The sequence below is a fragment of the Falco cherrug genome, chromosome 1, assembly GCF_023634085.1.
Source record: "Falco cherrug isolate bFalChe1 chromosome 1, bFalChe1.pri, whole genome shotgun sequence".
Taxonomy (NCBI): Eukaryota; Metazoa; Chordata; class Aves; order Falconiformes; family Falconidae; genus Falco; species Falco cherrug.
In genome coordinates this window covers 4,327,410-4,348,942 of record NC_073697.1, presented here as the reverse complement: position 1 = coordinate 4,348,942, position 21,533 = coordinate 4,327,410, and the positions used below count along the sequence as shown (strand labels likewise).

At 38.3% G+C, this 21,533-nt stretch overlaps 1 protein-coding gene across 2 annotated transcripts in view; it reads left to right on the top strand.

Annotated features, from left to right (window-relative positions):
• DCTD (dCMP deaminase) overlaps nucleotides 1–21,533 on the top strand; it is a 63,244-nt gene that overhangs the window by 2,210 nt on the left and 39,501 nt on the right. For both annotated transcript variants that reach the window (XM_055701719.1, XM_055701714.1), the window contains exon 3: nucleotides 12,971–13,069. The gene's annotated coding sequence lies outside the window, so the exon portion shown is untranslated. The remainder of the gene's footprint in view (nucleotides 1–12,970; nucleotides 13,070–21,533) is intronic.

Here is a 21,533-nt window from a genome sequence, read left to right as displayed (position 1 = left end):
TCGTTTGTTTTCATTGAGAATATTAAGTTTCAATGAGCTGATTGGTTTATAAAGTCCCATCTTGTTTTCCATCAGCATAAAGAAGCCCTTTTACTATTAATTTACATTTGTTTCCCTTTAAATAGTCTACTCAATTTTATAAACTTGTTGATAGGTGACATCTTACAGGGAGAAAGTACATGTGGCAGTTGTAGGACAGGGTAAACTGGATTTCCTTTTCCCTTTTAAAGTTCAGTTTGTGTTATCAGTAAGACATTTTGTTATGTAAGTTGATAAAAAGCTATAGAGGATATACTTTTCTTTCTTAAACTAGCTGCCAGTTACTTACCTTTGGCATTAACAAGGAGCTTTCATAAGAATACAGTCGTCTTCGCACTGACAAAGCAGACCTGTTATACAGCAGCAGTCCTATACTCCTGCTCTCTAAATAATTCACACAAAAGAAAGCATGAGATTAGAAAATCTGTAATAAGACAAAACCGGAATCTCACTATGTCAGTACTTCCCCTGAAATTAATTATGGCACTTGAGGTAATACCTAATTCCTATTCTGTGTCACCACCAAGGCAGTCAGAACCACATCTTTGATCCATGTGGATGTGCATCTGATTTATAACTGTCTTTACTGCGGTAAAACTTGTCATCTGAAAACATCAATGTTTTCAGTTGCACAAACAAATGGAAATTGCAGTTCTTAATTTTTGGAAATTAATTTACTGAGGTCGTTGCATCATTGTCTAATTTGTGTGTATATGTTTGGGTGTGCATATACAGACGTGCTTATGCTGCTGCATTGTGTTATGCTCTCCCCTTCCTCCCTCGGTTTTCCATTGTTTGAGTACCTCATTGTGTCTGTATTTATAGTTAGAGCCTACAGTTTATGACTACTTAGAAATTACAATATCTGAAGTCAGACTGACAAAAAGTAGGTAATATTTGCGTAAATAATGCCAGACCTTTAATATTACCAGTAAGAACATTTAGCTTTTTGAAGGACTGCTATTGTTGTATAAAACAGAATCCAATGACCCTCTTGTTTTTTGCTTTTTTGCAGTTTGGATTGGTAGAAAATAATTTCTTCTGCTATGCTTTAATATTTTTTGGTATGTCTTATACAGGAAGGCAGAACAGGTGTTCGTAAGGATTCTTTCTAGCCTAAAATATGCTTTAAATTCTAACGAAAAGTAGTTTTTTTTAAGTATACCTCCTACATCTCAACTGATAACCTGCCTAGCACGTTGTGCTGACATTGTCAGCTGACAGCATACCACAGATTGTTTGGCTTAATTGCATAAGACAGCATAGTTCAGAAGATGTAAGCATGCTTTATTCAAAACACAGAAGGGTGCATATGAAGGAGTTGTCCAAAAGCACGGAACAATGTAGCTATGTCATGACTTAAGTATTTATCAGTAAGTGTGATAAATAACACGATATGCTCAATGAAAAGGAGTTAATTGTTCCTCTCTTTTGCTTTGCATATGCATGTTTAACCGGCCTGGAGAAGTTAATGTTATAAGTAGCACATAGTTAAAGGATTGAGTTAAAGGGAATTAGAGGTGTAGCTATTTTGTGTCCTTTCTGCTTGCTGTTGTCAGCTAGAAGGGGAAAAAACGTCAGCGTGAAAATTCAGAACCCAAGTGCAGAAGTGGTTGAATCCGGAAAGGGGGTCTGTGCCGGCAGGTGCCTGTGCCCTGTTACATAACAAGAAGCATACCCTATTCTAGTCAGTACTAATGTAGTTAATCTCCTGATACTCTTTGCTTGCTGCTTCTTTCACAGTAAATCTGTTCCTGGGACTGACTGTGATCAAAACCGGCATGTTTGTACCCTGTCCTTCCATAACAAGAGACTCCCTTAACTTAATGATCCACTAGAGTGATGTCCCAGAAGAAATTTACAGCTGTTACAGCTCTAACTTGTACTACCCACAAATGGCTCTGAATCAAGAGCCGCAGCTGTCTCCCTGAAAGTCTACAGTTCTGTCTCCACTGCTTTCAAACAGAATTTGAGTGCAGAATGAATTATGGAGTATGGTGACAGAATTAATTTCTCAAAACATCTGACAAAAATGGTGGAAAGTATGTATTGGTTATGTTGGGTTTTTTTTAGACACTTAAGCCACAGTACACAAAACAAGTCTGACTTCCCTCATATACAGCTACTGTAGAACTCTCAAAAATACTGTTTTCAGCATTATAAATATCTGTTCAACAACAGTGAATTTTATCTGACATCAATATTTTTTTTTTAAAAAAGCACCACCAAAAAATAGGACTCCTTTATGCAGTGAGATTTTTAGTTTTAAAAAGGGTTTACATTACAAAGTCCTGTGAAGAAAAACAGCGTACATGCTTGAGGGACAAAACAAGGAGTGCTACTTTTACTGTTGTCAGCTTCTGATGCACGTATACATCTGAGAGTAAAAGACCTTCGAATAATATTGTTTCTGGTTGCATTTACGATGAAAGTCTGCAGAAGCAATGGAGCCAGATAATGTTTATGCTCATTCAGCTTTTTTCATTACTCCAGAGCATGTTCTTTGCACTTATATTCAATTGGACAGCTTGCTGCTAAAAAAAAGAATGTCCTACAGAGACTTCCCAGAGTGTCAGTGAAAACGACCTACCAGGTTCTGCTTCAAATGACTATATGCTAGCTTTTTTTCCAGAATTTTGGCCTTATATTTGCCTTCAGGTTCATCTAGGAGACAGTAATGAGTAGTTACGCATTTTGAGTCCTTGCAGATGTAGTTCTAACCCTATAAATCTGAAAATAAGTTCACAGAACAATTTAAACTGATTGTTGTTCTACCCTACCCTAAACTTTTAATCAGACTAGAAGTGATGGGGTAAGAGCTTTGCCTCAAAGATAACTATGGAAATGTGTGTAACATTTTCATGGTAAAATCTTCTCAAACTCATCCCAAACCACTCATTAAACTAACTTGGCATTCAGTTCTGTTAACTCTTACTCATACTGCTGATATTTCTGGGGACAAAGAAAGAAGAAGATGGAGAATTTTGGTTTTTTCAAAAACCCCTAGGACTGATGAGTCCAAGTTAGCCTCTGAGGCGTATTCCCACAGAATTTCGTGATGCAGTCTTGGTACGTTGTCTTGGTATTACATCTTCCATAGAAACAGTCTCGCTGTATTTTTTTAAAGGATCTCTGATACTTGTAGAAAAGTTAAATTTGTGTACATTTCATCATATCTATGGAACTGCGGTGTCTAGTCACTGCTGTCTAATGGCTTTGGAGAACTGCAAAAGCACACCTGGTCAGCCCAGGTGGTTCCCAAAAGCCAGGACTTCTGTTTTGGCTGCGCTTACGGCAGAAGCAGGCCAGCAATAGAGGGTCTCTGCTCATCAGCAGGAAGGGAAGAATGGAGGAGTTTCTCAGTAAGGGCTCCTTTGGTGGAGAGCAGCGATTAATTTCCTTAACTATTTAAGATAGTCCAAGTAGTATATAAGTGCACAGGTTTACAGAACTGATGCCTTTAACAGTCCATCTCTGCTGGTGCAAGGAGTGAGTACTCCCATTGCAGCCAGAAGAAAGCACTTAATATATGTCTGCGATGTTGTATCTAAGGAGGGCAACAGATGCGGATGAAATACAAAAAGGAATGTTTTAGCAATGACATCCTGAAGTATGTTTCTTCTCTGTATCATCCATGTGCTTTCAGAAAGGCAGTGCAGTAAATGAAGTAGGCTGGACTAATTGACTGAGTATTTAACACCTGCATTACAAAAAAAAAAATAATGCTGTGATATGGAATCTCTAGCTCCTGGTTCCTCTGGCTAAGGGAATCTTTCTTCTAAGAGATTAAACATCTTATTTAAAACACAGAACAAGTACAAACCTGCCAGACTATAATATGAAAAAAATGCTGCTTTTCTCTTTTACCAACTCATCACTTCTTCTTACCCCTCAAAAAAGTACAGTTTCTTTGCATGAATGCAAAGTACTTTGATGTCTATCCTGGCCAGCAACAAAGGAACCTCAATTCCATCTTATTGCTAACTAAGGCTAAAAACCACGCTGCAAAAATAAAATCTAAATCTGTGCAACTTTATAGAAAAATGGAACTGATGCATCAATACCAAGATTTAGCACTTCTACGCTGCTAGAGATGTTGCTGAATTGTATGAATCATCCCATAGCAATTTTAATTCTAGTGTGGTTATCCAAACCCCAGAATCCCAATGTTTGCACTTTCTGGAGGACTGAAAAAAAAATATGGAAGAACACAGCATGAAATTATTATGTCCCCTTTGCAGTGGACATATAAAAAAAAAAAAAAAAAAAGAAAGTGTTAAGTGATTTGATGGAGTAAAAAATACCTAAATGAAATAGTATAGGGATTAGGAAATAGGATGCTTTCAGCTCCTGAGCTGAATCTGTTGAACTGCATTGTGATATTTTTATTATTTCAATATGCGGTCTCAGAAATACTTGAGGTAAGTTTTGTTATCACAAGGAAAGATTATAATTCATACAAAAATTCCTTTTATTGAGTATCTCATTTTCAGGTAAAATGTGTATAAAAGTTATCAATTCCATATGGTCAAACATATGGTATGAAATACTTGTGTCCACTTACAAGACACATGACAATATTTCAACAGCTCTCTCCTTTGAATTTCATGGTGGAGAGACATAACAAAAGCATAAATTTTCGTTAGCTGTATTTGTATTTTCAAAAATGAACTACACCAACAAACAACCTCCAACAGCATAAAAAAATACACTGAAGAATAATTAAAAGAAAATAATACAAAGCTAGGCAAAGTCTGCAGAATTTAAGTATTAAAACATAATCCTTGGACTATGGTATGTCAGAGCTGTCGCTGAAAATCAGCTGTTCTGTAAAGGTGTGAATGTAAAGGCAAAGGATGTACAGTTGGTGCTTGTACCAAAGGAATCACAGAATCACAGGATGGTTGAAGTTGGAAGGGACCTCTGGAGGTCATCTTGTTCAGCCCCCCTGGTTAAGCAGGGCCACCTAGTGATGGCTGCCCAGGACCATGTCCAGACATTTTTTTAACATCTCCAACAAGGATGGAGATTCTACAGCCTCTGAAGGCAACCTGCTCCAGTGCTTGGTCACCCTCACAGGAAAAAATTGTTTCCCGATGTTCAGAGGGAGCCTCCTTGTTTCATTTTGGGCCTGTCACTGTACACTACTGAAAAGAGCCTGGCTCCCTCCATCTTCTTTGTACCCTCCCTTCAGGTATTTATCTAACACTGATGAGATCCCCCTGAGCCTTCTCTTCTCCAGGCTGGACAGTCCCAGCTCTCTCAGCCTTCCCCCGTGTGTGAGGTGCTCCAGTCCCTTAATCATCCTTGTGGTCTTTAGTTGGGCTATCTCCAGTATCTCACGTCCATGTCTCGTGTATGGAGAAGCCCCAAACTGGACCCAGCATGCCACGTGTGGCCTCACCAGTGCTGAGCAGAGGGTCACCTCCCTTGGTGACCTCAGGTCACCAAGGATCACCTTGGCAATACTGCTAATGCAGGCTGCTGCTGGCTGCCTTGCTGCAAGGACACTTTGCGGGCTCATGGTCAGCTTTTTGTCCACCAGGATCCCCGGGTCTTTTTCTGCAAAGCTGTTTTCCAGCCAGTTGGCATGGAGCACGTACTGGTGCATGAAGTTATTCCTCCCCAGGTGCAGGTTATTGTGTTTCTCTTTGTTAAACTTTGTGAGATTCACTTTTGCCCATTTATCCGCATCTTTAAAGAGCACGAAAGTGTGCCGCGTAATTCAAACAGACCAAAACAAAGAAACTACTACGCTGCAAACTGGCTTCTTGAACTCTAGGCCAGAGGTGCTCCTGTAAGCGAGCAGCCAGGTGTTTAGCATCAGTGCTGCTTTCCCTTTAGCCTCACTAGACAATCAGAACAAGACATAAACCTCCTCCGGACTGCAGTCTCTGCAGCCTTCAGTGGTATTGTGGATATCATCACTCACAAAACACCTTGGTTCCTCTACGGAAGCATTAATACATGTTTGTACAACTCGATATGCCACCTTCAGCAATAGAAATAAATAAAAATGTTCTTTTATACGAAGAAGAAAAATGGTGTTTTCAAACAGTGGCTCAGAAACTCTGATTACTTAACCATCGATACCTTTTTTTCAGAACATAACAAATGTGAAAGAAGTATGATACCCTTATGCAGCAGCCTGCTTTCCACTCCAGGAACTCAGAAACAATTAAGTTGGGCTTGCTTTCAGATTGCAGAATTAGGCCTTTCAAACCAAGGAAATAAAGTGGAGTGTATCTTCAAAATGTAGTGGAACAAGGGTTGGTTGATCTACAGTTTCCATCTACTTTCACCCCATATAGTTAAACAAAGATTCACGGTAATTTTTTGATACATTGCTGATGGGGGTGGGGGCAGGAAGGGTAGTGTCACCTTTTTCTGTGGCACATGTTGGCTCCAGCTCTTTTCCTTGCCTTCCCCTTCCCACCTCCTTTCTTACACCTCCTCTCTCAGATGCTCCTGTCACTCTGCAGCGGTCAGGTCTGATCTGCCAGGGCTGGGGCCGCAGCAGAGCTAACACTAACAGACCTGGCTTACTCCATGCAGCTGGTGTGTCTCCGTGCTGCGGTCCCCAATGTCTGCTGTCGTACCTGTATCAACCACCCTGCTCCCTTCGGAGCATCCCACATACCCACTCCCTGAACACACTTCGTGCCTGTAGTTGTCTTCGTACCCGTTGCCGTGATCAGCCAGCAAAGGACCACGCTGCCGACAGTGACATCTGCCGTTAGAGTCAGTGGCTGGGGTCACCACTCAAACCACCCCACTCTTGTGAGACAGGAAAAATAGGGGCAAAGCCAGAACAGGAGTGCTGACCCCTGGATTCTGCTCGGGAAGGGCTCCGGGCGGAGGTGAACGTGCTGCTGAACAGCACCAATAGCCACACCAGCAGCTCCATTCGGTGAGAGGTGGAAGAAGCAGCAACTGGAGGTTGAGAGCCCTTGTCACCCCTGGAATTGGTTGTAACCCCTGGAATAGGTGTGCCTTCTACACTAGTTACAGGGAAAGAGCCGACCTGAAGTTACATGTAACATCAGTAATCGCAGGCACCGCAATGCTGTTAAGAGAAAGCAAAGATCTGGCCGATTAAATAATGTATTTTTTAAGTTTTAGGTGGTTTTTGCAGATCACGAGCAAGTTAACACAAGCTTTTCTTTTGTTTTGGTAATAGGAGGCAAAGAAATGCACTGAGACAGGTAAGAGGAAGTTAGGGAGTTGTTTATGAAAAGAGATTTTCCTGAATCAAGTAAACCCTTGAAGGAAATAATGTTTCAGAATAAAATCTCAAAAAGCAAAAAAATTCTCAAAAGCAGATGTATGCACATTTTATGTGCATAACACCACATGAAAGAGTAATACTTTTCTGTATATATATATATATATTAAGAGATCTTTTCTGATGTATCATCATAAATGATGAAAAGCTAAAAACAGAGAAAACTTGTTTGCTGTAGTGAACCTGTAGTGCTACTCCTGCCCCTTATCCTGTAAGGCAAGAAAGAAAAAGTAGCGTACACTGCCTTTTAATGCAGCAGAGGCCATTCACCAGTCATTTTGTTTAAACTCCCCTCTCTGGGAAGTGTATGAAATATGGAGTAATTCCAGAATTCCACAAATGTGGAATACACTTCTCCAGCAATCTCATTTTAATAACGTATTCTAATCCATTAAACTCACTCTGGTGAGCCTGCAGTGAACCATGATATTTCTAAATCAAAATAAAATCAAAGGCCTTAAGCCAGACCGCAGAGCTAAAATTCTTTTTCATATCCCTTCACTTTATTTACAGAGGATTCTTATGTTCAAATGTAGCAAATCATCATGACAGAATAATTATGATGTCTTGTCATGTCATATTTTTTGAAACAATGTCAAATACTGAACCGAAGGACCTGCAGAAAACTAATAGTAAAAAACCCCAAAGCCAAACAGTGATGGATGAAAGACAACTCGTAATGAGCATGTCAAAACTTTGTTTTCTCTGCTGCTTTACCTGACAGTTGATACTTCTGCAGCACCAAATCCTGTTAGTGCAATGATTTAAATCCTTAACATGATACCCTATTTGATCTGCCACATAGCTGGGTACAGGGCAAACTGTCAATTCCAGGGTATGACGGGGCTTCTTAACCTCTGCAAAGCCTTGCTTTTCCTGACCAGCAGTGGGATACAATCTACATGGATTGTTACACATGATTTCTGAGATGTGAGATTGTCTCAATGTGTAGCTAGGCTTTTTCATATTTTTAATCTGTCTACCTGTATAAGCAAATTGTTCTGGGACGGGTCATAGCAGCAGACTTTCATGAAAGCAAACGCAGAGTGGGTAGAAAGAAAACTACATTGCTAAAGTAAGCAAGGATAATGGAATAACAAACCAAATAGAAAAAATAATTTTTAGAGTTGCCTTTAAACGATTTCAGGAAACACAAAGAGCTGAATGTTAGTAACTGTTTTATTTTGATTTGAAGCAAGTCAAGCAGGTGAATTTTGCATCCTTTTCAAATACTGGATTTTTAATTTTAGTGCTCTATACATCCCCCAATTAAGCATAGACACAGGAAAGAAGTAAACATTTCCATGTCAGAATTCTTCACTCTTGTATTTAATTAGATGTGTTTAAATCTCATCTTGCACAAGTGGAAATTACTATTTCTATTTTGCAAATGTACATAATTTGATCAAATCACGTCTTAATCTCCTCATTGGTAAGTTTTCCACTATAAAGCTCACTTTCCTTTAATCATTTTAATTTGTCTTCTCTGTATCCACTCCAGTTAAAGGAGATCTTTCTTCAGTTTGAAATACCAGAAACAGAACCAATTCCCCAGCAACAGTCACACTAATGCCAAATATAGGGATATGTGGCAACTATACACTTCTGCTATAGTTTCCACACTTTTTGGCCACAGATTGGATTAACGCTGTCTGCCACAGCCCCTCACTGGGACTTGTGTCCAAGCAGTGCTACTGTGACCTAAGCTCTTCTTCTGTGACAGAGATTCCCATAACTAAGACCACTGTCCTCAAAAGACAAGCTGTGTACTTGTTTCCTGGATACCTGACTTGATATTTTTCCTATTGAAACCCACTTTTGGCCATCATATTGCCAAGCTCTAATGCCTGACCCAGTTCCATCACACCTGTTTTTTCACAATTTACTCTCAGAGCAGGAAGTTCTATCAGCATAATTTATTAATACTTAACGTGCCTTTTCCCCAACTACAAGACAGAAATATTACTTGAGCATGTCTGCTTTTTTTCTGCATTATTTCTAATTCTGTTTTTGCCACCTGTGAATGGACCAATACCTTTGGTGATACCAGATTGTGAAAAGCTAAAGTACACAAAGTCAAAATACAGGATTGAAGGTAGACCTGTCTGTTTGAGTTCTGATGCCATCAACATTTTTCTGTGGAAGTTGATACACATTTTAAGGTTCTCCAAACAAAGGTTTGTGTATACCTTTATTTTACCAGAGTCCATTTGGATTTAATTAATGTAGCATTAAAAATAAAAAGGGGTAATTTTTCTTTTTTCATAATTTTTAGTATAATCTTAATGCCATCCATTACTCTTAAAATCTATACATTTTATCCAGAAAGGCTACACAATTTCCTATAATTTTAAAAAAGTGATGGCTAATAGTTATAACAACAACAAAAATATTATTCAAGACCTTGCTTCAGCACTACTGCTCTTGGTTTATGTCATTGGTACCTTATTTCACAATGTGTAATTTTATACTAGCTGCAAAATAATTTGGACTATCTATTTATTAGTTAGTCTGGAATTGTTTTGTAAAGATATAGTAATTACGGGTTTATAAGGTAATTTTGCAACCCAGGAAAATACACTCAACCCCCCCTGGGCTTAGAGAAATCCAGTAATCTTGAGTTTCTTCTGCTAAGGTCCCCTTTGACATATTAACAGGTCTCTTGAACACTTCTAATTTCCTGTCTATTCCTAGATGGCCCTTTCTGTCCCCAGCCCTGAACCCTGCCCCCTTTCCAAAAAATCTCAGTCATCTGTCCTTTGGGGACAGCTTGGTAATTGATGCACTGATAAAAGTTTGTCACTTCTGCTGCTGCTCTAACTCTTCCCCACCTGCTTGAAAGAGCTATAGTAACAGCACCGAAATGGACATAACCCCTTGCTGTAGCATATCGTCTTCTGCTATTTGTGGCTCAAATTGATGAACACATACTGCCGTCTGCCCCAGGGGTGTTTGAGAGGGACCTTTTGGAGCCACTGGATTGTGACATTGGAAAGCAGCAGACCCCTTTGGTTTCTGTAGGAGCAACACCTGGACCCCTCCTTCCTGCTGGGAACGCTAGGGACAGTATGAGGTCTTTTGTGTCCTGGACTGTGGAAAAGGGCAGCTTCCGCCTCAGCAGCCAGGCTGCATTGCTTCGCTGAGTGGACCTGGCTGATGCCATCCTCATCCTCCTGACACCAGCACAGTTTTAAGTAGAGAGGATGCTGGCATGTCTCTCCCCTCTCAGCAAAGCAGATCAATAGAACTTTTCTTATTGCTCAAGGTTTCATGTTTTCTACAGCCGTAGGCAGACATTACAGCTGGCGTTAAGCATATCCAGGTCTACTTTCAAACCACTAGCTTAGGCACTTGAGAAATACTGATAACCATCTGATAATTTTGAAATAATAATAATAATATGACTCTGGAAGGCTCTGAAAGTGAGTCTCTGTGTAAAATGTATGTAGGAAGGGGATGAATCAGAACCAGTTATGTTAATACACTATTATATTAATAAATCAACATGTTCATATTATTATACCCAGGTTTATATTATTAAATCCAGAGGGGAAACAAGTGTCACAAAGAGGTGAACAAAGGGTTTCTCCTGGCAGGATGAAACTATGTGAGCTTAAAGATCCACGGTGTTTCAGAAGGCTTGAGGCACTTTAAGAATTCAGTCTTTCTAACTGCCTATGCGTAAAAGATGAAAATCTTCTGCATGCTTAGATTTTAAGATAACATGTAGATAACAAGTCACATATGCACAGGTACAGTAGAGCGTTTGGAAGGGCTGAATGTTGTAAATTAGGAGAAGCTTGGAAGCTTAGCAAAATACAACTTTAGGTTAAGTAGCAAAAATAATGGTATGTGTATATATGTATAATCTGAGAATAATTTAGGTTTTGCTGTTTCTTGCTAAGAATGATACCTTTAATCTCTTTCTGCATCTGAACACTTATTTGACAAACATAACCACAATTTTTTTCATCAATAATACAAAAATAGTGCTTCAGATAAAAATATAGTTGTCATGGGACAAAACTGTAGGTAATATATGCAGAAGTTACAGTGGCATCCAGAAGTTCATATTTTGTTGCCATTGCCATTAGGGAAAACCTTTATTAACAGTTCGCATTTTTTTCCTCAGCAAAGCGCTTTCAAAACATTTGCTAATTAAAACCTTTATATCTTTTAGACAGTAAAAATGCCTTTTCCAACCTGCAACAGCTATGTAACTTATTTTATTAGTGGTTTAGTAATGAAGTCAGATAAACCTTTGATTTAATAATTAGCATTTATAGATTAGCTTCTGCCTTCAAAGCACTTTGCAAACATTAACTAATTAATTCTTGCAACTCCCCTGTAATTTGGGGAAACAGGTATATTCATACACCTTTGCCTATGGTTTAGGAAAGAAAGTATTATCTCAGACATTTTATGCAACAGAGAATTAAGACATATAAAGGAAGTTATTCACCTAAGTCCAGAAAGATGACAACATTGTCCGAGTACTAACTAAATTATTGTTGTGGTTTAACCTGGCAGGCAGCTGAACACCACACAAGCCATTTGCTCAACTCCTCGCCAGGTGAGATCAGGGAGAGAATCGGAGGCGAGGCGGGGAAGTAAAATTCATGAGTTGAGATAAAAACAGTTCAATGCAACAGAAAAGGAAGGGAAAATAATAACAACGAGGATGACAAGGACAACGATAGAATTGGAATACACAAAAGAGGTGATGCACAACGCAGTCGCTCACCACCCACTGACCAATACCCGGCCAGTTCCTGAGCAGTGGCCCCCAGCCAGCTTTCCCCCTAGGTTATGTACTGAGCATGATGCCATATGGTATGGGGTAGCCCTTTGGCCAGCTGGGGCCAGCTGTCCTGGCTGTGTCTCCTCCCAGCTTCTTGTGCCCCCACAGCCCTCTCGCTGGTGGGGTGGGAAGCTGAAAAGTCCTTGACTCTGTGTAAGCACTGCTCAGCAGCAACTAAAACATCAACATTATTCTCATCCTAAATCCAAAGCACAGCACTGTACCAGCTACTAGGGAAAAAATTAACTCTATCCCAGGCAAAACCAGGACAACTATTCTCATCCTCTTCTGTACTCCAGTCACTCTGCTCTTTCACTGATTTCTTCTGGAGGGGTCCAGCCAGGTCTGCCCAAGCAAAGCAAAGCTTTGGATGCTGAGCAGGTCCCTCCATCTTCTCTTTACCCAGCCTCTCAGGCCACTCGCTAGTGGTATGCGCATACCTCAGGGACGTGTGCGGCAGGTGTGGCAGGCGAGCCAAGTGTTAGACTTAACAGGTCTCTCCCAGGGATGCTCCTCTGGGCTCACTGGCCTCACTAATGAACTCTGCCCACCCTGACCTACCTGGTGCTATCTCTCCCTGGCCATCGCCACGATACAAAGACAAAATTATTTTTTAAAAAAGCAGTGTTCTCCTGCTGACAGCCTGCTTTATTTCTGCCTTGAGTGCAACCTGCTACAAGTATTTATTATTGTAAAAGAGGAACATTGTTCCCATTCCTTCCTATGGGTTTACTGTTTTGTTGCCTACAATAATATAGCTTTCCCGTCTACTGCAACCCATCTAGCTACAATGTTATACTGCATTTTAGCCATATGATAGATAATTACCTCTGCTTATGCTGCAGGTGGAATGAGTGAAATGAGCTGCGAAAAGGCTGCGCCCATGGCGCTGATATCAGAGGACAATGAGGAATCATTTGCAGTGTTTCGACTGAGCAAAGCAAGTAAGTTTTCTTGACTCACAGGCTTTAGGAAATTTCCTGAAATTAAGATACTTTTTTTACAGCCAATAGAGGCCATTAACAAGATGTCAAAATTAATAAGTTGTTTTCACTGAATTTAAGAATTCCATCACATACAAAGGCCCAATTATTTATCATTCTTTGTTTTTACTAAATGTTGGGAATTAACATTATTGTGTAAGTTTTGTGTATTTTGTAAGTGTATTTTTGTTTGATGAAATAGTAAGCTAAATATTAATTGTATCACTGCTGTTTCTTTTCAACATTTAAAAAGATCTAAGAAACTTCGGGACATTTTTAGTAGCTCAACTGAAGCAAGTTTTCATACATCTTGGTGTCTTCTAGCAAGAGAAACAGAGTGAAAGAGCAATGGAGAGATATCTGTTAATGCGTACTTCATCATCACATTCAGATAAACAATACAATTAAATAATGTAGGAGATTTGTAAAGATTAGAGAATTAGGAGCTAAGCATTCCTTGGTGATCAGCTGTTTGTTAAGTATTGAAGAGTAACTTTTTGTGATTCTGTTTCTGTAAGCTGAGTCTGTCAAGTGGAGACTAGTAGAAAAGAGAACAGTGCTGCATTTTGTATTTGGTGTGCCAAGCACTATTTCTCTATGGAGATGAACAGATATTTTTTTTTAATTTGCTATTTTATTGTATTTATAATTAGCCGTCTGGAAAAAAAAAAGTTCTCTTTTAGCATCTGCAGTGATGCATTGATTCTTTCATTACAGCAAATACACATGACCCCCGGTGTTCAACTGTAAACAATAATAGTTACTGGCTTCATTAGGAAGCTAGCAGATGGCTTATAAGTTCTCATGGTAGCTTTTATCCATTTGAGGCTTGCAGCATGCAAATGTTTGTCTTTTAAACAGGATAAAACAATGTAAAAGGGGCTCTGTGCTTTGTTTTTATTAGTAGCAATTCATTTGTATTGCAGATTTGAATCTGAGTATCTGAGTGCACTGTCAGTTTTTCCTGGCTGCAGGTAAAATACTCTCTGGGCTTTGCCTCTGCTTCTGTGGCATTTTCTGTACCAGAAGAAATGAGGTCAAATAGCACTTCTGATGCTTTGATAGAGCGGTCCCCCTTCCCCTTCCCCTTCCCCTTCCCCCCTTTCAGCAGAGAGGCAGCACTGCCTCTAGTTTACCCTACATGGACTGGGGATCTGACCATGGAGATCATTGGTGCCATTTTGTAGTTCCAAAATGTGATTTACCCAGCAAACATTTTACAAAGAAATGGGTTTGTACAGTTTTGGAATACCTGATGAATAACAACTCATTTACTGTCATCACCAGTCTGGTGCTTGCAGTGTGATGAACTTCAGGGTGCTTCTCAGATAGGCTGCAGGCAGTTGCAATGATTGTCAGACATAATTGCCACATTTGTTACTTAACTGGGCAGAGCTATCTGAAGAACAGTTAATCTTCAGTAAGATTTGGTAAAGCACAATAGGTCTTTTAAAGCAGAACAGTTTTATTTTAGTGCGTGAGTCTTTGGTGGCTTTTCTCATACTTCTAATACAGCCCAGGCTCTCATTACTATTTTCATGTACTCAATTTTTTGTTGGTAGCTGGAATCAAGCTACATTGTCAAGAAATGGAAGCAGGGGTTGTCTATTAAATATGATGTTAAATAACTTCAGTTCTCTTTGAAAGCACAGACCCGTGGTGGTGCAAACTCCCTCAAAAGTTGTTGAGTTGCACCACTGTCTTTCAACTGGATTTGCACACGGAGCAACCCATAGGTAGTTCATTGTTTATGTTCATGCAGTATTGACTGCTCATGGTTTCTTCACACTAAGGCATAAGCATGTGACTGGTTGATTTTTATGATACAAACGCCTCTCTTCAGACAGAAATCAGCCATTTCTTTCAGAAAGGACCATCAAAAATGAAGAAAGGACCATCAAAAAAAGAAACTTTTTTACAGGAGAAGTCTTATTCTGAGGGCTTACATGAACCTGACTGCTGCCAGGGTCCTGTGTTTCCTTATCGTACAGTAAGGGTATGAGTATCAAATTAGGGGGCTTTTTTGAGTAAACAGTGATCTAATTAATCTTCAGGGTTTTATATTATATTTCCATGTTATATATTCAGTTTTAAAGTTCAAAATTACTTTTGTTTGGAGGGACATCTGTATCTCCTGGAACAGATTCTGGAATTTTGCTTTCAAAGCATGTATTTTCACTTTTTACCCTCTTTTGTTTTATTTAAAATAGTATTTGCATAAAAAACTTTCTTTCTTCTAAGCACATCTGCTCTTGCTTCTACCTCACCTGAAGATCTAACCCTTTGCATGTGACATCTTCAATGAAGAATAAGCAGCAGGAGCAGATGAGCTTTCAAGAAATAAAGATCCTATTTTCATGCAAATGTACGAGTAATTAAAAACGATGGGAGGAAAAAAAAAGGCAACTCAATATTCAATACCTTCAAATTTAATTTGAAGTATAATAGTTTTAAACTTTTGCATAAGAACTCCCAGACTTTAAGTGGTTTAGTTTTAAGTGCGGTAATAATTGTCATTCAGATTAATGGGTTAGTTTTTCTTATCAAAAGACACTTTTAAAATAAATTTGGGAGTAGTAGTAAGAAGGTTTAAAGATTATTTTTTTTTTTCCCTGTGGTTTGAAATAAAGTTAGTTAAATTCCTAAGTAAACTGAACTTCCGTTCAAGTCTGCGGGTTAAGTATAGCTATACTCAAAAAGCCAGCCTAAGGCCTGCTACAAGCTCCACATGGCTTCCACTATGGAAAGTATGCCAAGCTGTACCTTCAGCATTTGCTGTTGCTTCATTAACCATCTCACTTTCCCTGAAGGAAGCATTTCACTGAAAAACAATACTGAAAAACAAAGACTGTTTTTATTAAGTTTTGCCATTCCTTATTAATCACCTAAAAGCTTACAAAATCAGGAAGGGGAAGATAATTTTTGGTAGTAATGCATCCCACAATTCTATCCTTTTAAAACCACTGCCAAAATTAGGAGAGTTTTAACATACACCTATTCTGTTCTGTTCTGTTCTATTCTCTGTCTACAGTAACACAGAGTTTGAAATTTGAGCATTCTCTATTCTCATAACAAATTAGCACAGTTCACAACAAAATAAAATCATTGCCTAAACATTGGACCTAGTTTCATTCATCTTCAAAGCTGTAACATTTCAAAGCTGGACTGCATAAAAAACTTTTGCCATTTTATCCTTTGCTATTTAAATTAATTACTCATTATATAGAAGTAGTCACAGCTCCCAAATAATAGGTGCACCTTTATTGATTAGCAATGTTTGTTTCTGATGGGTTCGGAAAGGATGGGCATTACATATATATTTACACACACACACATATATGTAAAAACAATGGAAAGCTATATAATTTAGATCCCACAGAATAAAGAAGTGAGGTATTGATGATTTATTGATTACAGTTTACATTTAGAAGAGAAGATACGGGAGCTGATAAATAAGGTAAATATTTTAAAATTCTGCCAGTAATAATCTAAAGGGAATATGTGATTTGCAGTAATACTTGGAATAATTCCTTCACTAATGCTGGCAACTAGAATTTCTTGTACAGCAGGCTGAGGTATGGCCCATGGACTTCACGGGGATTTGGTAATGCCCCACCCGCATCAGCTATTTCTTCCTTCCTTTGAATTCTGGCTTGTTTTTTGGTTTTGGTTTTGGTTTTGTTTCTTCCTAGTAGAAGGAGGTGGACCACAAGAATAAAGCGACACAATTTTATGGAAAACCGTTACTGTAAATGCTATGAATAAGACCTACCACTACATTTCAGTGCTTCAAATTTCAGTGGAATTAAGAAATGGAGGAGGCTAATAGAGGTTGGGTGTAGCTATAATGGGTATGGCAACCTGTGCTCTATTAATTTGTTCCTGGATAAGATTTACTCAAATATTTTAGCTTTACTTTCTTGCAGACTGTTGGAACTTCATCATAGATTTGCTTAGCTGGTGCCTTAGGCAGCTACACCAAGTGTTTGAATTTCTTGTGATAATGAACAATTAAAACTAACTGAAAGCACCTATATTTTTATAATTGATTTAGCAGTTGATTGTCTCTCAAGATTAATGATTCCCCTGTGCTCAAAAAATAATGTTGTCAGTTGATGCCTGAAACCATATTATTTTTATTGCAAACATCACGGATGAAACATAATTTTTGTCAATTATGATTTGAGGGGATGAAACAGATTGTTCATAAAAGTAGAGAACATAAAATAAAATTTTCAAGACCACCACATAGACCATAGCTGATGACCATTTAGTTATAAATTAGCTACCTGTAACTACATTTGATATATTAATTCTTCTCCATATAGAACATAAAGCAAGGAACTCACAGGAAGTCTTTTTTTTATAGTACAGTAGTAAGATTGCTTCCATTTCTGCTTCTACCCTCATTTCATTTTCATAGCTTCATTCACTATATGCCTATTTAAAACATTATTATATTTATTCCGACCTATTAGAAAGACTTATAAAAATATTCTGGATGTCTTAAAAGCTTTGTGAAAGATATAATTAAATGGAATATTGTCCAGAACAGGATCCCAAGAAACTATTCACAAATGTATTTGGCCTATTTGTATTCATCATTGTACTCACAAAGAGTAAGAATAATACCACTGATGCCAGTTGTGCTAACAGCAGATGATTGTTTTGCATGTTCTACCAAAAACGGCCGTTAGTATTGCAAAACTGAGCATTCAAAAGTTAGAAACTGACAATATTATGAGAAGAACCATTAGGAGATTCCTTTAAGGAGGGAAACTAGGGATAATTTGCATCTTAATGTGTGGAAACAAAATCTGGAAATCTTCCAGAGGTGGATATCTGAATGTCTCGGAGGAAAAATTTTATATGAGAATATTAGATATGAAGTATAAATCCGAGATTCATCAGAGAGTTTGACAGCGCCTTTATATTACCATCACCCAGAAAAATGATGGAAATATCTGAGATATGTTAAGAATTAAGAGAGGACAGTCATAGACTAATTCAAGAGAATCATAAAAGTAAACCATAAACACACTCCGTATTGACTTAGAAAAATTTAATAATGTAGAGAATCTACAAAGACCAACACAGAACAGGCCAGCATGGGAGAAATTAGTTCACCCCCTTGCTGTGTGAAGGATTCACATGGGGCAAGGAGGTTTATTTTCTTCTCAGTACCATGATCCCCAGCACAAAAACCTCTCAGAAAGGATCCCCCACAATCACTGCTTTCAGTCCTATTTTCTGCATAGGCATCTGACATCAGTAGGAAGGCAGCTGTATTGCTCTAGGTAGTGAAGGTTAGAACTCACTGAAAAAAGACCTATTCTGTTCTGTTCTGTTCTGTTCTGTTCTGTTCTGTTCTATTCTATTCTATTCTATTCTATTCTATTCTATTCTGTTCTGTTCTGTGCTGTTCTGTTCTGTTCTGTTCTGTTCTGTTCTATTCTATTCTATTCTATTCTATTCTATTCTATTCTATTCTGTTCTATTCTGTTCTGTGCTGTTCTGTTCTGTTCTGTTCTGTTCTGTTCTGTTCTGTTCTGTTCCGTTCCGTTCCGTTCCGTTCCGTTCCGTTCTATTCCATCCTATTCCATTCTGTTCTGTTCTGCTCTGCTCTGTCCTGTTCTGTTCTGCCCTATTCTGTTCTATTCTATTAATTTTCTTAGGCTGCACTTACTGTCTTACTTACTATTCCTTCCAATAACGAGGTGTGATGACTATCCTCATTTAACCTCTGCCCTAAGAAAACTAGGGAACATACAGGCATCTTTTGGTTTTGCTTTGTTGAGGAGGGGTCTGTTTTATGGTTTAGCTGGTCTGGCACACCAAACAGAAGGTAGTAACCCTGTATGATAGTCTTTTCTTTCTGAAATAATTGTTTATATTTTTTTCTTCCCCCTACCCTCAGTCCCTCCAGAATTTTGTCTGTCATACAAGTTAACCAGTCATAATATAGTAATCCTGATAGAAGCTGACAAAGAGACAACTCTGTCAAGCCATAACCTCATGTTGTTCGTCCTCTAGCTTTCAGTTAGCTTGGCTTGAGGCTGCAGAATACTGACGTCTCAGATCTTGACATTTCAAATCTATGAAAAAGCAATATGGAGAGTGGAGAATGAGTTTTATGTGTACAGAATTGACTCAGAGTCTCAGAAGATGAGCAACAGGTTAGAGTGTCTGGACAGCTGCAGGTTTCACGCTGCTTTGCTGTAGGATGAATAACAAAGCAAAATCATCATCTAGCACAGTTCAACAAAGACAACTGCCTGAGGGCAAGCATTAGTCCCAGATGCAAAGATGTAACAATCCACAAACAGTCCCTAATTATGGACCAAGTTGGCCACTTACCGTTGTGAATTTTCAGTCAGAGTAGACTTAGTGTAGACTTTAGTTATATCTTTCACAAGGTAGACTTAGTGCCTCTGTGAGCTCTTCATGTAGCATCACTTATTTCTTTGCTTAAGCTTCAGCCAAACATTTATGTGTGAGCTGCTTTTGTCAAAAGAATAAACCATCTCGATGCTAATGAGTATGGTCAGATGCGCTGAAGTGTAGCTTGCACTTGTCTTAATCTTGTCTAACTGGTTCTCCTAAAGGCTGCATTTGGAAACTGAAAAGGCAGGTGGAAGACTAAACCTCCATGTGACTTAGGTAAATCAAGGATTTGGTAGCAAGAGCACTGGTTGCACTCACGGCTCTTGAGTATGCACCTTAAGGGGGAATTCACACTGCAACACTCGAAAGTGCAAGGATATATAGAGCAGTGATGAATTTAGCATATACTGCACTAGTTAGAGAGTATAGCAATGAAGAACATCACTTGGTGCTTAATATAAGCATTTATGAAAGACCTTTTTTTTCCCGCTGAAGTATCACAGCAGTCTTCCAACAAGTGCTGTCCTTCACCTGTATATTACCTTCTGATTTTCTGAGAATAACTGGAAGATTCTTGGAGAAAGAGAAAAATTCATTTTGATATTTTGTCAGTCATTAATATGCCTACAGTTCAGTGCACAAAAACAGCCAAACAAGTAAACTGGTGGGAAGAACTGTTAATCTGCGTCTTCCCGGGACATATTCAAACTAATATTCTAGTTTTCAATTCTTTTCACATTCCTTTGTACTATGAGTCTGGATTTAGTATTCTTCATGTTCTGCATATAATTTTTGTCCTTTCTAGCTACTGTCAGGTATTGAATGGCTAATCGTATTTTTGTGGTATTTTACATTCTTACCAAATCGTTTTAACATAATGTAATATAATAACTTATTTAGTTACCTTATGTTTTAAACTTTGTATTGAACACTGCCAGGTCTTTGACATGTTCAGTACAGCCCATAACATAGGGCATAATCTTTGTTAGTTTTTAAACTTCCTTATGCTTACTTTTATAAATTTTAAATTTTCACTTCTATGGCATATACATATCCACTTTTCTTCCATTCAGTTTGAACTATATTCATGTTCATGACCAGCTGTATTCCTGACACACCAAATTGCACACCCTGAAGCTCTGTCCAGTTTGTTAGTGTGATGAAGATGAGAATCTAATGCTAAGCTCTGTGGTGCTTTGTCATCTTCCTTTTGTATTTATGGTCATTCCTTGACCTTGTGAGCAAGCCAGTTTGTTATCCAGTTGAGTATTACTTCCTTACCTTCTTACCCAATTCATTAATAATGTATCTGGTACTGGATTAAAAGCTTCCTTGGAATCCAAATGAATAATGTATACTTCTTTACTCTTGTCCACTTTTATTTTCATTTCCTCAAAGAAATTAAGCTAGTTTATTATGCATTGTTTCCATTTTGGTAGTCTTCACACCAAAATACTGAAGATTCTATTTGCATGGAAAGTTTGGGCAGTTTACCATAACAGAAATGTTCCTCTTGTATTTTTGAATACCTGTCACAGTGCCATAAGCTATATTTAATATTTTACTGACAGTACCTAAAGCAATGTATTTGGTACTGCACCCAATGCAAAAATATATTTTCACATAACAGAAAAGGAACTACAGCCTAATACAGAACAAAGTAGATTCCATCAGGAAATACTTTAAAATGTCATGAAACATATATTTTACACACAAAAATCTGCCAATCAAGTTTTTATATCAGTTACAGTTTCATAAAGTACCCTGGGGTGCGACTCTGTAACAATGTGAAGACAACAAAGGAAATACGAGTCTGCAAAAATGTCACAAACACATTAAATCTAAAAAGTACCCATTAAATTTGATGGAAGAAGAATTACTGTTCCAACCTATTAGACTGTTATATATTTGGAAATGGAATTCCTTTAAAATTCCTTGCCACTGAAACCCCTATGAATTCCGTAGGGATTCACGGTGAAAAGAAGTCTGATTTGAGACTTCTGCCATATGCTGTTCTTTTGACTTCACTGAAAATTTTGTG